Source organism: Macrobrachium nipponense, chromosome 15 (assembly GCF_015104395.2).
Source record: "Macrobrachium nipponense isolate FS-2020 chromosome 15, ASM1510439v2, whole genome shotgun sequence".
Taxonomy (NCBI): Eukaryota; Metazoa; Arthropoda; class Malacostraca; order Decapoda; family Palaemonidae; genus Macrobrachium; species Macrobrachium nipponense.
In genome coordinates, this window is record NC_087208.1 from 69,948,162 (window position 1) to 69,960,661 (window position 12,500).

The window sequence follows — 12,500 nt, forward strand, 5'->3', positions numbered from 1 at the left end:
ACAATTTCACCTCAAGTGAAGTATCAGAAGAGGATTTAGGCTTAGGGCCGTGATCAGTCCAATCAAGCTGCTAACGGAAGGGCAAAAACTGTACGCCAGGTACGGAAGGGCAACACACTTCCCGATACAAGAGGAACGATAATACGTCTTACCTGGCGACAGACTCCCTACAAGCCACCTCACGAGTCAAGTAGCTCTCACTCCCGTATAAACAGCTGTACGAGGATGACACGGCAGGTAAAATCCAGAACCAGTGCCCGGATACAGCGACGACACTGGTCCCGTAAAAATCCTCCGACGGGAAAAACGGGGCAGAAACAGCGGTCGCAGATGACAGCCTCTGCGAAACTCCCCACTGCAGCGTGAAGGTCGCAGGTGACAACAACACCTGGGTGGAAAATGCCGTGATCCAACTTCCAGGGACACACACGCGCAAGAGACGTATATCTGCGTCTTCCCGAATCCGTGAGGGAAATATCCAAGTGCGTGGTCCAAAAGGTAAATATCCAAAGTCGTCCTCCAAATCAAAATAAATGCTGCGATGGGAAACAGTACTGGCGAGAGCTTGTCAAGACCCGAACTCCCGTTGACCGGTCGACCATGTCCACTCATCACCTTCCCAGTGTTTATAAACACTCAAAGCCAAAAGAATAACAATCGTTAAAAAACGATAGTTCACTAATACACAAAAGAGGAGGAGAGGCGCAAAAACACTGAAACAATCGTAAAGCCACCTAACTTACGGTGACAAGAGTAAACATACTCAGCAAAAATTTAACTTAAAAGTAAAAACAAAAAAAAGTAAACAAGGCTGATTTAAATCAACAAAAGAAATAATAATAGTTTTACGTTAACCTAATAAATAGAAAAATTAAAAGTTTAAAATCTATCAGCTGCTTCTTGCTTCTAGCTAAACTAAAATTACTTTGTGGATACTTTTTAAAAATAAAATTTTAACATTAAACGTGAAATTTTAGAACTAACCATAAACTAACGCTTTGTATAGACTGAACAAGGCCAAAGAAGAGACACTCTCTCTACTCAAGTATTTATATGAAAAAGAAAATAATCATTTTAAGTACAATGTTCAGAACTGGAAGCTGAAAATAACATGAAATTTTAGAACTAACCACAATTACTAACATTTCTGTGGAGAGCCCGAATTGTGATTTTTGTAGATGAAACCCAACTTTGCTGCCTTTTCTGTCCCTAACCTGTTTCTAAATTTAGAGTGAACAAGGCCATACATTCTCTTCTTGAATCTCGCACTCTCTGATGAAACAGAAAAAGCAGCAATACATTAGTAACTGATACATGAGTCAAAGTACCACTGAACTTGGCTGTCACGTAAGTGTAAATAATTACGTTTGTACTTTCAAATCAGCCTTGGTCGAGTTTAATATTTCTTTCCTTTTTATTGTTAAGTACTAACGTACGTTGTCCGTTGTGTATATTACGTTAAATATTTTGAAAGTGTTGTTGTTGCTTCTTCCTCTAGTAGCCAATTATCGAAAACCCCTATCAACGCTTTTTGTTATTGTTTACTTTCATCGAAGTGTGAGTGACGGTGCGAGTGTTGCCTTGGAAAAGCATGTCGCCTTCTCAGGGCAGTTCTGGCCGTATTGTCATCCCAGAAGGACTAAGTGCAGCCCCTACCACAGAATATTTTATTTTAGACAATGCTACGTTGTTTTGAGAGATTTTTTCTCGATATTCCTTGGAAAGTTTTGTCCAGCCAGTGTATGAAGAGCCACCTGCGACGTACTTACTAATAACAGCTTTCGTCTTGTAGCCTCGTAGGGACTTGTGTCACTTGCGACCGGCCTCCCTTGCCTTTTTCCCCCATCGAAGGAGTCCGCGGGTAAACAGGGCTGGCGCCGGATCCCAGCTCTGTAGGAGAGGCTTCTGCCGTGCTCCGGCGTACTGAGGGTCGTGGTTCTGCTTCGCACGTCTGGACTGTGAGGCTCGTGAGGAGTTATGTAGGGAGGCTAACACCAGGTAAGGTGTCGTCCTTTACATTTTCCTTCAGGAGACGTCTGGTGTTTATTGGTCTGACCCGGTATACAGTAACTCCCTTGATAGTGGACTAGTAGTCTCCAGCGACTCCATGAACACCTATCATCATCCTCAAAAGGAATGAGTAAACTGGTTACGTTTTAACATGAGTGTATAGGATCTATATATATACATATTGATATATTGTCATAGTCTTTGGTGGTTTAACCAATATTCTCTATTGTTGGTATAATTGATTAGTGGTCGTTCGCAAATTTAGATTTTTTAATTAGGTTGGTAATTTTAAGGTCTTCGGCCTTTCATTGGACTCTTTACTTCCTTCTAGCTCTCTTTAGCTTTAGGCTAGTGTATTGATTTTGGGCCCACTCTATTAGAGCTGTTTATTTGCTGTGTACTGTGTTTTCTATTTCTATTACTGATTTAGGGTTTAGCTTCTTAGTTCTAGGTGAACCTTGTGTTGAGAACACATGCTAACCTGTCTTCTGGGCACATAATTGCCATGTTTCCTTATGGATACTTTTTATTTTATTTTGACTTGCATAAGGTTGATTTTAGAGTTAAACGTTTTGTTTTGTATAATAAGTATCGTTAGTTTTCTTGGTGTTTGTTTACCACATTCCCATTCGCTGTGTTGCACTATTAATGCCTACTTAAGATGATTTTAGGTCACTCCCACTGATAATTACTCTTCATTCCTCTTAAGTGTTGGTTGAAGAGGACTGAAGTGTTGGTTGAAGGAAGATTTTATCTATGACGTCTGAATCCCAGGTGTCCTTTGAGCTGTTCATTACCTGTCTTTGTTCAATCAACGCTGATTCTATCATCTGACTTTTCTATCTACAGGAGAAAGGAGGTCAGCTAACTCCTTTCCCCTTTTTTAGGCGCTTTTTCTCCCAGTCACATTAAACATTTGGAAGATTTTTGTCAAATTCAGAGAAGCACATATACCACTTCACAACATAAAACTTGTAAGCCTTGATGTAGATAACTTAATTACTAAAGTACCAGTACAAGATTTTCTACAGTTTTTGAGGAAATAATTAGCCCCCTATTCAGGTCATTAACGCATTTTCATTCGGGGGTCATTCTATATATTTGGGTGCAGTATGGGTAGTCCTTTAAGTCCTGTTTTAGTCAATTCATACATGGAATACTTTGAAACCAGTAACATATGCAATAAAACCCAAAAATGTACTGTGATGAGATATGTAGATGAAATTCTAACATTTTTGGATAGTAGATAGGGAAATTTCATTACTTATTATCAAAATTAAAAGCATTACTGGCCAGCATCAAATGTAAAGTTGAATTGGAAACAGACACCAAAATACTTTTTCTTGATGTTTTAATAATTAGAGACACGACAGAATACAAATTTATCATATGCAGAACGCAAATGTTCTCACTATCATTCATACACTACTCTAGCTATCATGACATTCCTATCAAGATAAGCATAGACAGCAACCTTTTCTTAAGAGCCTTACGAATTTGTTCCTCAGATTTCCTGGAAAAGGAATTTGAACTAATTTGTAAGCAGCTTTCATCTTTAAGGTATCCTGTCCATAAAATTGAGAAAGCGATTCATAAAGCAAACATAATGTTATACTGACCCCCTCAAGAGAAGACCAGAGAGACATCCAACTATAAAATAAAAATTCCGCACCTGGACAGGAGTAAGACAGTGACCCAGACTCTCTTAAAATCTAACCCCTTTTGCCTTTACCAACCCAAATACCTTAGCCAAGTCCTTGATTAACACCCAACAAAAGACAATCCCCTAAGACACAGGAGTATACAAAATCTCATGCCTGGACTGTGACTAATCTTACATCGGTATTACAGGAAATTCACTTCCCCAGAGATTAATGCAACATAAACAGTTGGTTAGGTATGGGCAACAGAACTCAGCTATTGCCAACTTTATAAATAACCATAACCACAAAATAAACCAGAATTTGTCACATTTAATTTACAACAGCAACTGTCGATACGAAAGTCAGATGATAGAATCAGCCTTGATTGAACAAAAGACAGGTAATGAACATCTCAAAGGGTCCCTGGGATTCAGATGTCATAGATAAAATCTTCCTTCAACCAATGCTTAAGAGGAACTATCAGTGGGAGTGATCTAATATGGCTTAATTGTGGATGGATCTCTTGGTATGAGTACTGCCTTTCCTGTAACTTTTCTCATTCTTTACCTACCTGAAGAGAGAGATAGCAGTCTCTGAAATATAGTACTTTCTTTCTATTTCTTGGCATTTTTATGGGCTCCTTTTATTAGAAGTATATATTAATAACATATATACATACATACATATATATATATATATATATATTATATATATTATATATATATATATATATATATATATATATATATATATATATATATATATATATATAGTATATATATATATCCCCCTATATATATATAAAATATATATATATATATATATATATATATATATATATAATATATATATCTACTATGTACTATATCTATATATATATATATATATATATATATATATATATATATATATATATATATATATATATATATATATATATATATATATGTACATATATATGTATATATATATATATATATATATATATATATATATATATATATATATATATATAGTATATTATATACTATATATATATATATATATATATATATATATATATATATATATATATATAAATGTAATAGTTACTATAACCTTCTAAGTTCTTACATTCTTTGCTCATTTTTGGTTATGTTTGTCACTACGAAGCCTTAAGCTCCAACCTCAAAGAAATTTGAAGAACTCATGACCTCCAGTAGCGAGAAACGAACCCGAGATACCATAATCACGACGAGGTGACCTAGCCGACCTGACTATGAGAAGCGCATTGTGGTTATTACAATTTTATATGTATCTGGTAAAACTACACACACACATACACACACACACACACACACACACACGCATACAACCAGTAGTTCCTATTCATATATGCATACATACATACATATTATGTACGTGTGTATGTTTGCGCGCGATTGAAATATTAAATGCATGTAAATGTTAATCAAATACAAATGCACATAAAGCATATGTTTGTCTATTGAAATTGATTAGGAAATGTGCGCATCAGCTTGAAACACACGGTTTATCAGCATGTTACATTATATCGTGAATCGTGTTTATTGTCACATTCATGAATGACAAACATCACAGAGAGAGACAGATATCATATCTGTGATATCTTTCAGTGTAACAGTTAAATTAATTTTGTCAAAATTTTTGGTTTCTTAATTATTAATAAAAAAACGTGCATCGTATAAGTGATATTTATGATTTATTAAGTAAATAGAAAATATTTTGCATTTTATTCGTTAAAATCATTCTTAATGCTGGTAAGTTTTTGCCTATTTTCTCATCTGAGGATTATTGACATTTCCATTTTGCTATAGTAGTATGGGAACTTATAACTATAATGTACATAGTCTATTTAGTTCCAATTATGTGTAACTGCTTTTCGGTAGAGCATAAGTATGCTGCAATATTTGTTTAATGGACCTTCTTACACCTTGTAATAGGTCACAACATACATTTTTCAACTTACATTTTTCACGCTAAATGTTGCCTTGTTATTATTATAATTAGCAACTATGTTTGTTGATGTATATCGTAGTATATCTGCTGTTGTGTGCGAGAAAGAGGTTTATGGTCGATCTGATCATAATTAACCTTATATAGATGAGTCCTTGAGTTGCCCGTCCCAATGATTAGCCTTTTTTCATAAGAAAAGTCGAGCTTCATACTTAAGGCCTAAGACGTGAATTATACTTTACCTGTTTGGGTTTCGTTTTTTCTCTCTCTACTAATTTCCCTTTTATGTAAATGTAAAGATACAAGTATTTGAATAATTGCTAAAATATGTGGTGAAAGACCATAAATAACTTTATTCTTTCTTCTATTTGCAGGGATGTGTTATTTCGGTTGAGGACTCTCACCAAGTAAGCATTTCCTTCTCTGTACAGAGAATGTCCTGTTTCTGAAGAACATTGTCGCATTGTACGGTTATTGGAATCTGTTAGGTTTTCTTTGGATTGTGCTCCTTGGAGTTAGTCACAACAGCGTAGACGTGTCCTAAACGTATGTCGGCAACTTATTTGATCGTTATCACAAACAGGTTGAAAAGTCAGCGTATTTAAGTGGCGAACGGATCTTTGGCCAATGCTTAGATAATCGTGTGAAGGACTGGTCAGGACTATCAATAAGCTGTTAACATGTGTTCAGCGTCTTTGTGATGTGATCATTTGCCGACGTGTGTTTATGACATGTTTTACTGTCGTTCTCATCTCTCTCATAGTTCTGTTGATAATATTTTACGAAGTGTTTATTAATTTCTGTATCTATTTAAAACTACTTTGGATAATTAATTTTTGATTGTTGCTTTTTGAAGTCCCTTCATAGCATTTTGATATTTCTTTGAGTAAAATGACAGGCGAAACACATGAGTTAATTTTTCCATATGTTCGGGTGGGAAAAATTGACTGTCTACTCATTTCGTGCTTCCGGCTCTATAAGAATGTGTCACTCTGGCTTCCGCAAAAAGGAAAAAAAATCTACGTCCTGTTCCATAGTGACATGTAACCCCTCCCCCCAAAAAAGGAAAAAATAAATGAATAAAGTGGTACACAATATTATGTAACGTGATAGATGGGACACAACCTCACGTTTACATTGAGAAGTAATGTAGAGGTTGGACAGTAAGATCGAAGTAAGGAGTAGGGAGCAGGTCAACTATAAGGATAAATGCCTACAGTGCACAGCGTGAGATACATTTTTGACAACCACCTCAAAGGGGGGGGATACAGTACAGGAATACGCCAGTATGGGATATAGTGCTCAGTTGACTACGAGTAGCACATACTCGTCCTACATATGGACTCGTAATGAATGGCGAGTATAAGTCATTTATTGGCAATTGTTTGGTCCCTCTGGTTATGAAATGTGCTGTTTGGATGCCCCAGTTTTGGAATCTTTGAAACTTATTCCTCTCCGAGGCTTTCGGTGAAGTCATCAAGTACTTCCTTGCAAGAGTTCTGGACTAGATATTTAAACGAGGTTGGTGGCTAGTCAAGTGCGGAGGAGAATAAGAGGTTAAAGTGGAATTTCCCATATTTTAAAAAGCGTTTGGGGACGAATCCTGATTTAAAATTTCAGCTGGGTAGAAGTACGTAATAAAATCACCAGCATGAGCACTGATGCTATGAAGCCAGACATCGTTAATAGTTGAAGCTCAACTCCCTTCTTTTCATTACATGTGAAAAAATGTGATCAGGTATTAAATTTTATAGACATTTTTAATGTTTTCCTCCCAGTTCAACAAAGTTCATAAGAAGGTTTACGTAATTTACAACGTAAGGAGCATAAGAATCCAAGACTGTTTAAATATAATTTAACCTTAGAGAGAGAGAGAGAGAGAGAGGGAGAGAGAGAGAGAGAGAGAGAGACTATGTAAGTAAGTGAACGTGTGTTCATATAATCCGTAGATTTCAGTGGATTTTTCTTTTGAGAGGAAGTTAGTACTGAAAATGTTCGTGTTACGTAATGCTTTTCACATGACAAAGGAACTGTGAATTTTGAGACGAGTGCAACCATTTCCAAATCTTTTGGTTTTGTTTCTGTTATTGTCGAGAGTAAGTTTTGTCATTTACTGTGCAGACATGGTTGGTTAGTTCCTTGAAGTTTACACCATAGCTAGTAGACAAAGTGATAGAAAATCATTAAGAAGAGGGAAAATAAAATTTGGAGGCCAAGAGTTACCCTTAAAGATATATGTATATATATATATATATATATGATATATATATATATATATATATATATATTATCTATATATATATATCTATATTATAATATACAATAATAGACTTTCAGAATATAATTTTTCTAATAAAAATTGAAATATGTATCATAATAATAAACAAAATTCAAAATAACACATTTCATGCCGGGTGTATGCAGTTTTTGATAACTGTAAAAGACCATAGACATAGGAGTGGAATAAGTGCTAGTATAATCGGATATAATCCAACTCAGTGTGTTCTATATACTAGGTGAAATCAAAGGTGATAATTATTTATATTTTATTGACATTTATTCTAGTGAAATAAGAAATCATTGACTTAGTTGAATTTTATATATATATATATATATATATATATATATATATAGATATATATATATATATATATATATATATGTATATATATATATATATATATATATCTGTTACATAAAAGGGGAATTTATTAAGATAATGTTTTAATATGCCATTGTAATGTGATGTGCTATGAGTTTCTTAGAATGTGGAGAAGTCTTAACTTCCCTTAGAGACGAGCTTAGGAATGCTGACATGTCTTTTTGAGTGGCGTGTATGTCCTGTTGCTATGAGCGCTTGATACAGAGGTGACTTATGAATCTAGTTCTAGGCAGTTCCTGGTGTGTGGACATTGTGTGTGAGTTCGTACGTGTGTGCGAGCTTTTCCCTACATATGAGAATGTAGCATTACCATGATGGATAGATCTGTGCAAGAGAGGCGAGAAGCCAAGATGGCTTCTGCAAAAGTGTATTTAGAGAAGTGATTGTGCATATTGTGTTGAATGGGTAAGCATATTTTATTTTGACCAAAAGATGTGGCTGTATTTTTTTGAATATTTATTTCAGGGATGTTTTATTTCATAGGATCTTTGATTATAATCTTATTCTTATCAAAGTGTTCTCCTGTCTTCTAACAGGTGATTCTGGAGACAAGGGGAATTGATCTGGAGACAAGGGGAATTGTTCTGGAGGAAGGGAATTGATTCTGGAGAAAGGGGAACTGATCTGAGACAAGTGGTATTGAATATGGTGACTTAATTGGTGTACTGACTATATTGACTGTGCCTAATGTTATGGCTAAATAAGATACAGAACCTAGAGAGAGAGAGAGAGAGAGAGAGAGAGAGAGAGAGAGAAACTTGAGCCACCCTGCCCTTAAAAGATGGCGTGCCTGGGAGAGTAGTTGTCATGTTGTGTGTTTTTTTTTTTTTTTTTTTTTTTTTTTTTACTTTTTGCCAACAGTCTGGGTAGCGTAAATGTTTGCTGACCACACTTTTAGCTGACAGCTGAGGCACCAAAGATGCTTCCCATAGAAAACAGTTATTAGGTTAATCATCCCAGTGAAGAAACCAAACAAGGACCCTTCTTCACCCAATAGCTACAGACCAATAACTCTCACTAGTTGTTTTTGTAAGCTCGTGGAAAATATGTTTAACACCAGACTTGTATGACACTCAGAAGCAAATAAATTGCTTTCTCCATTCCAGTTTGGCTTTAGGAAAAGTACATCTACTTTGGATCCATTGCTCAGGCTCTCAAACCAAATACAACAAGGTTTTGCTAAATAGAGCCAAACAATAGGAGTTTTCTTTGATTTGGACAAGGCATATGACACCACGTTGCACTTTGGTATCATGAAAAAGTTGTATAAGACGGGCATTAAAGGAAAAATTATCAGATATGTAAATTCGTTTTTATCAGAAAGATACATCAAGGTAAGAGTTGGAAATCTTACAAGAAGAGGGAGTTCCTCAGGGTGGTGTCCTTAGTGTCACCCTCTTTCTCTTATCATTAATGATGTATGAGAAAATATACCATCACCAGTAAAAGGCTGTTTATTTGTAGATGATCTGGCTCTGTACTACCCAGGATATGATACAGTTTCTACTAGCAGTTTCAAACAAAGAGCCAGTTCTGCAGGCGCCAGACTAAGGAAACTATTCCAACTTTAAATGGAATTATTTTATCATGCTCTACTGAAGTAAAATTTTTAGGAATGGTCTTTGATGAAAAGCTCGCTTGGAATAATCAGATTGGCCAGTGAAAAGTGAAAGTGAAGAGCTCACTAAATATTTTAAAATTAGTATCTAATCAAGTTTTTGGAGCATGATGAAAGGCATATAAATGACAGGAAAATCTATACTGATGGATCAAAATCAGAAGATGGAGTGGGCTGTGCAGTGGTGTGTGAGGGGGAGTCATGTATAAAAAAAGTTACCAGACTCCTCATCCATATTCACTGCTGAAGCAACAGCCATAGTTGATGCTTTAAATTATATATATATATATATATATATATATATATATATATATATATATATATATATATATATATATATATGCTTTAAAAATCAAAGCAGATGCACGTGACTTCATTACATGAGCGAATACACAGGTAGATAAAGTCAATAGTTGGAATGAAGCAAGATCCTTAATGCCGTGTAGCGACTCGGTTAAAATTAATATATTGAATTTTGTTTCATCAAGTCAGATAATTGAGGTGTTCTAAATTTATGTCTTGATGCCTTCATAATTAAGAGTTATAGATAAATTTAAGCAACAAAATTAATATATTAAGTATTATACATATTTTTGGACTTTGTATGGGTAAACTTCCGTTTCTCTAATGGTGAAATCTATGGGTTTAGTTTAGATTATCCTGGACCATCTGTTTGATTTTTACACTTTGACAATTATATGTATATATATATATATATATATATATTATATATATATATATTATCTATATATATATATATATATATATATATATATATATATATGATAGATATATATATATATATATATATATATATATATATATATATATATATATATTATATATATATCTATATATATATATATATATATATATATATATATATATATATATATATATATATATATACATATAGCGAGCTGACTCTTAATAATCATTCGTAAAAACATCTATCATAACATAATAAACACTACAGCAGTATCTTATTTGAAATGTTAACATTCAAAAAATATATAAAAACACCATCGACACGAAAAGAAGGACTACCGAGACGGAGCTAAAAGGAGACTGTTGAAACAAAGAGAGAGAGAGAGAGAGAACCAAACACAAACAAACAACAAAGTAACGAATGGGGCCATCAAGCAATGAACAGTTGAATAGATGATGTTTGGGTGATGATGGGCCAGTTAATATGATCATTATGGACTCTTAAGGTTGGTAAGTCACTGTTTTTCTGCGTTTGTCCTACTATTTGAAAATCTTTGTTGTCTATGGATGTTTTGTATAATTTGGAATAGTTCCTTATGTTGGATTGTTCTGGGTTGGATATTCTGCACCAGTTCTAAAACTAACTCCTCTATGGGCATCTATGCGTACTCTTATATATAATATATATATATATATATATATATATATATATATATATATATATATATATGATATATATATATATAGCACTTGCCGGTTAGAGACAGGTACAAAACAGTGAATTCCTCAAAATGCTGATTTGAGGCACAAGTAAAAAACATGCCGGTCGCGGGATGACGACATGAGAGCACATTCCAGAGATATGAGATAAACCACTAAGAAAGAATACTTCAGGTCAATTCAGGTCACCAAATATGTGCGCTAGATTAAACGTGTACATGGGCAAAAGGAAACACACAAAGTAGGCTATTATGCGTGTGTTCGTGAGTTCAGTAGCATTTGTGTATCTGTACGTCTGTTGGTCAGCGTACATATGTACATTTGTAAGACGAAAAAGATGGAATAAAAAAAACCCTACTGAAGCGATTACGGGGCAATTAGACAACAAAGTGTCCTAGTGGTCCCAAGAGACTTTGGCGATCCAAGGAGGCACTAAGATACATCGGAAAAGGTAAAGTGAAAAGACTTTGAAAAGTTATACCTTTTATGTAGTGACATTGAGTTCAGTTCCTAAAGAAAGTAGAGTGTGGTGCAACATACATTTATTGACGAACTTTAAACATTTCACAGTTTTGGTAATTATATTCTTATTTTCAGATGGATCGAAAAGACTAATGAATAGTCAGACAGAAATAGATAAGACGGGGTACTTACTTAAATATGATTTCGGGAAGAGTAATGGTAGTTTAACGATTTTTGGGATGCTCTTTAACTCATTTTATTCCATTTTCATGTTAGCTGTTTTGGAAAATAAAGATTATATTTTCGTAATAACGGGAGTATGAATTCGCCTAGAGTTTTAGTAATCGATTTTTCACCTAGCTTCAGAAATGACACACAAAGGGACTATAGAAGGTTGGTTCTGTTTCCCAGTTAGGATTTCTCTCCTATTATTTGGAAGAGGGTCATTTTGACCCTCGTTATATATATATGTAAAAAGGGACTGGACACACTTGTGAGTTAAAGTGTCCGCACACAATCCTTAGTTTATACTTGAAGGTTTGCGAATGCAAACAGCAGGGTGTTGGAAGATGTTGACAATCTCTCTCTCTCTCTCTCTCTCTCTCTCTCTCTCTCTCTGCAGGCAGGAAGGATATACTCTTTAATTTTCTGTCTTCATCTTGGTATATTCAGAGGATGTCGGGGAAACCCGGAACTAACCAAA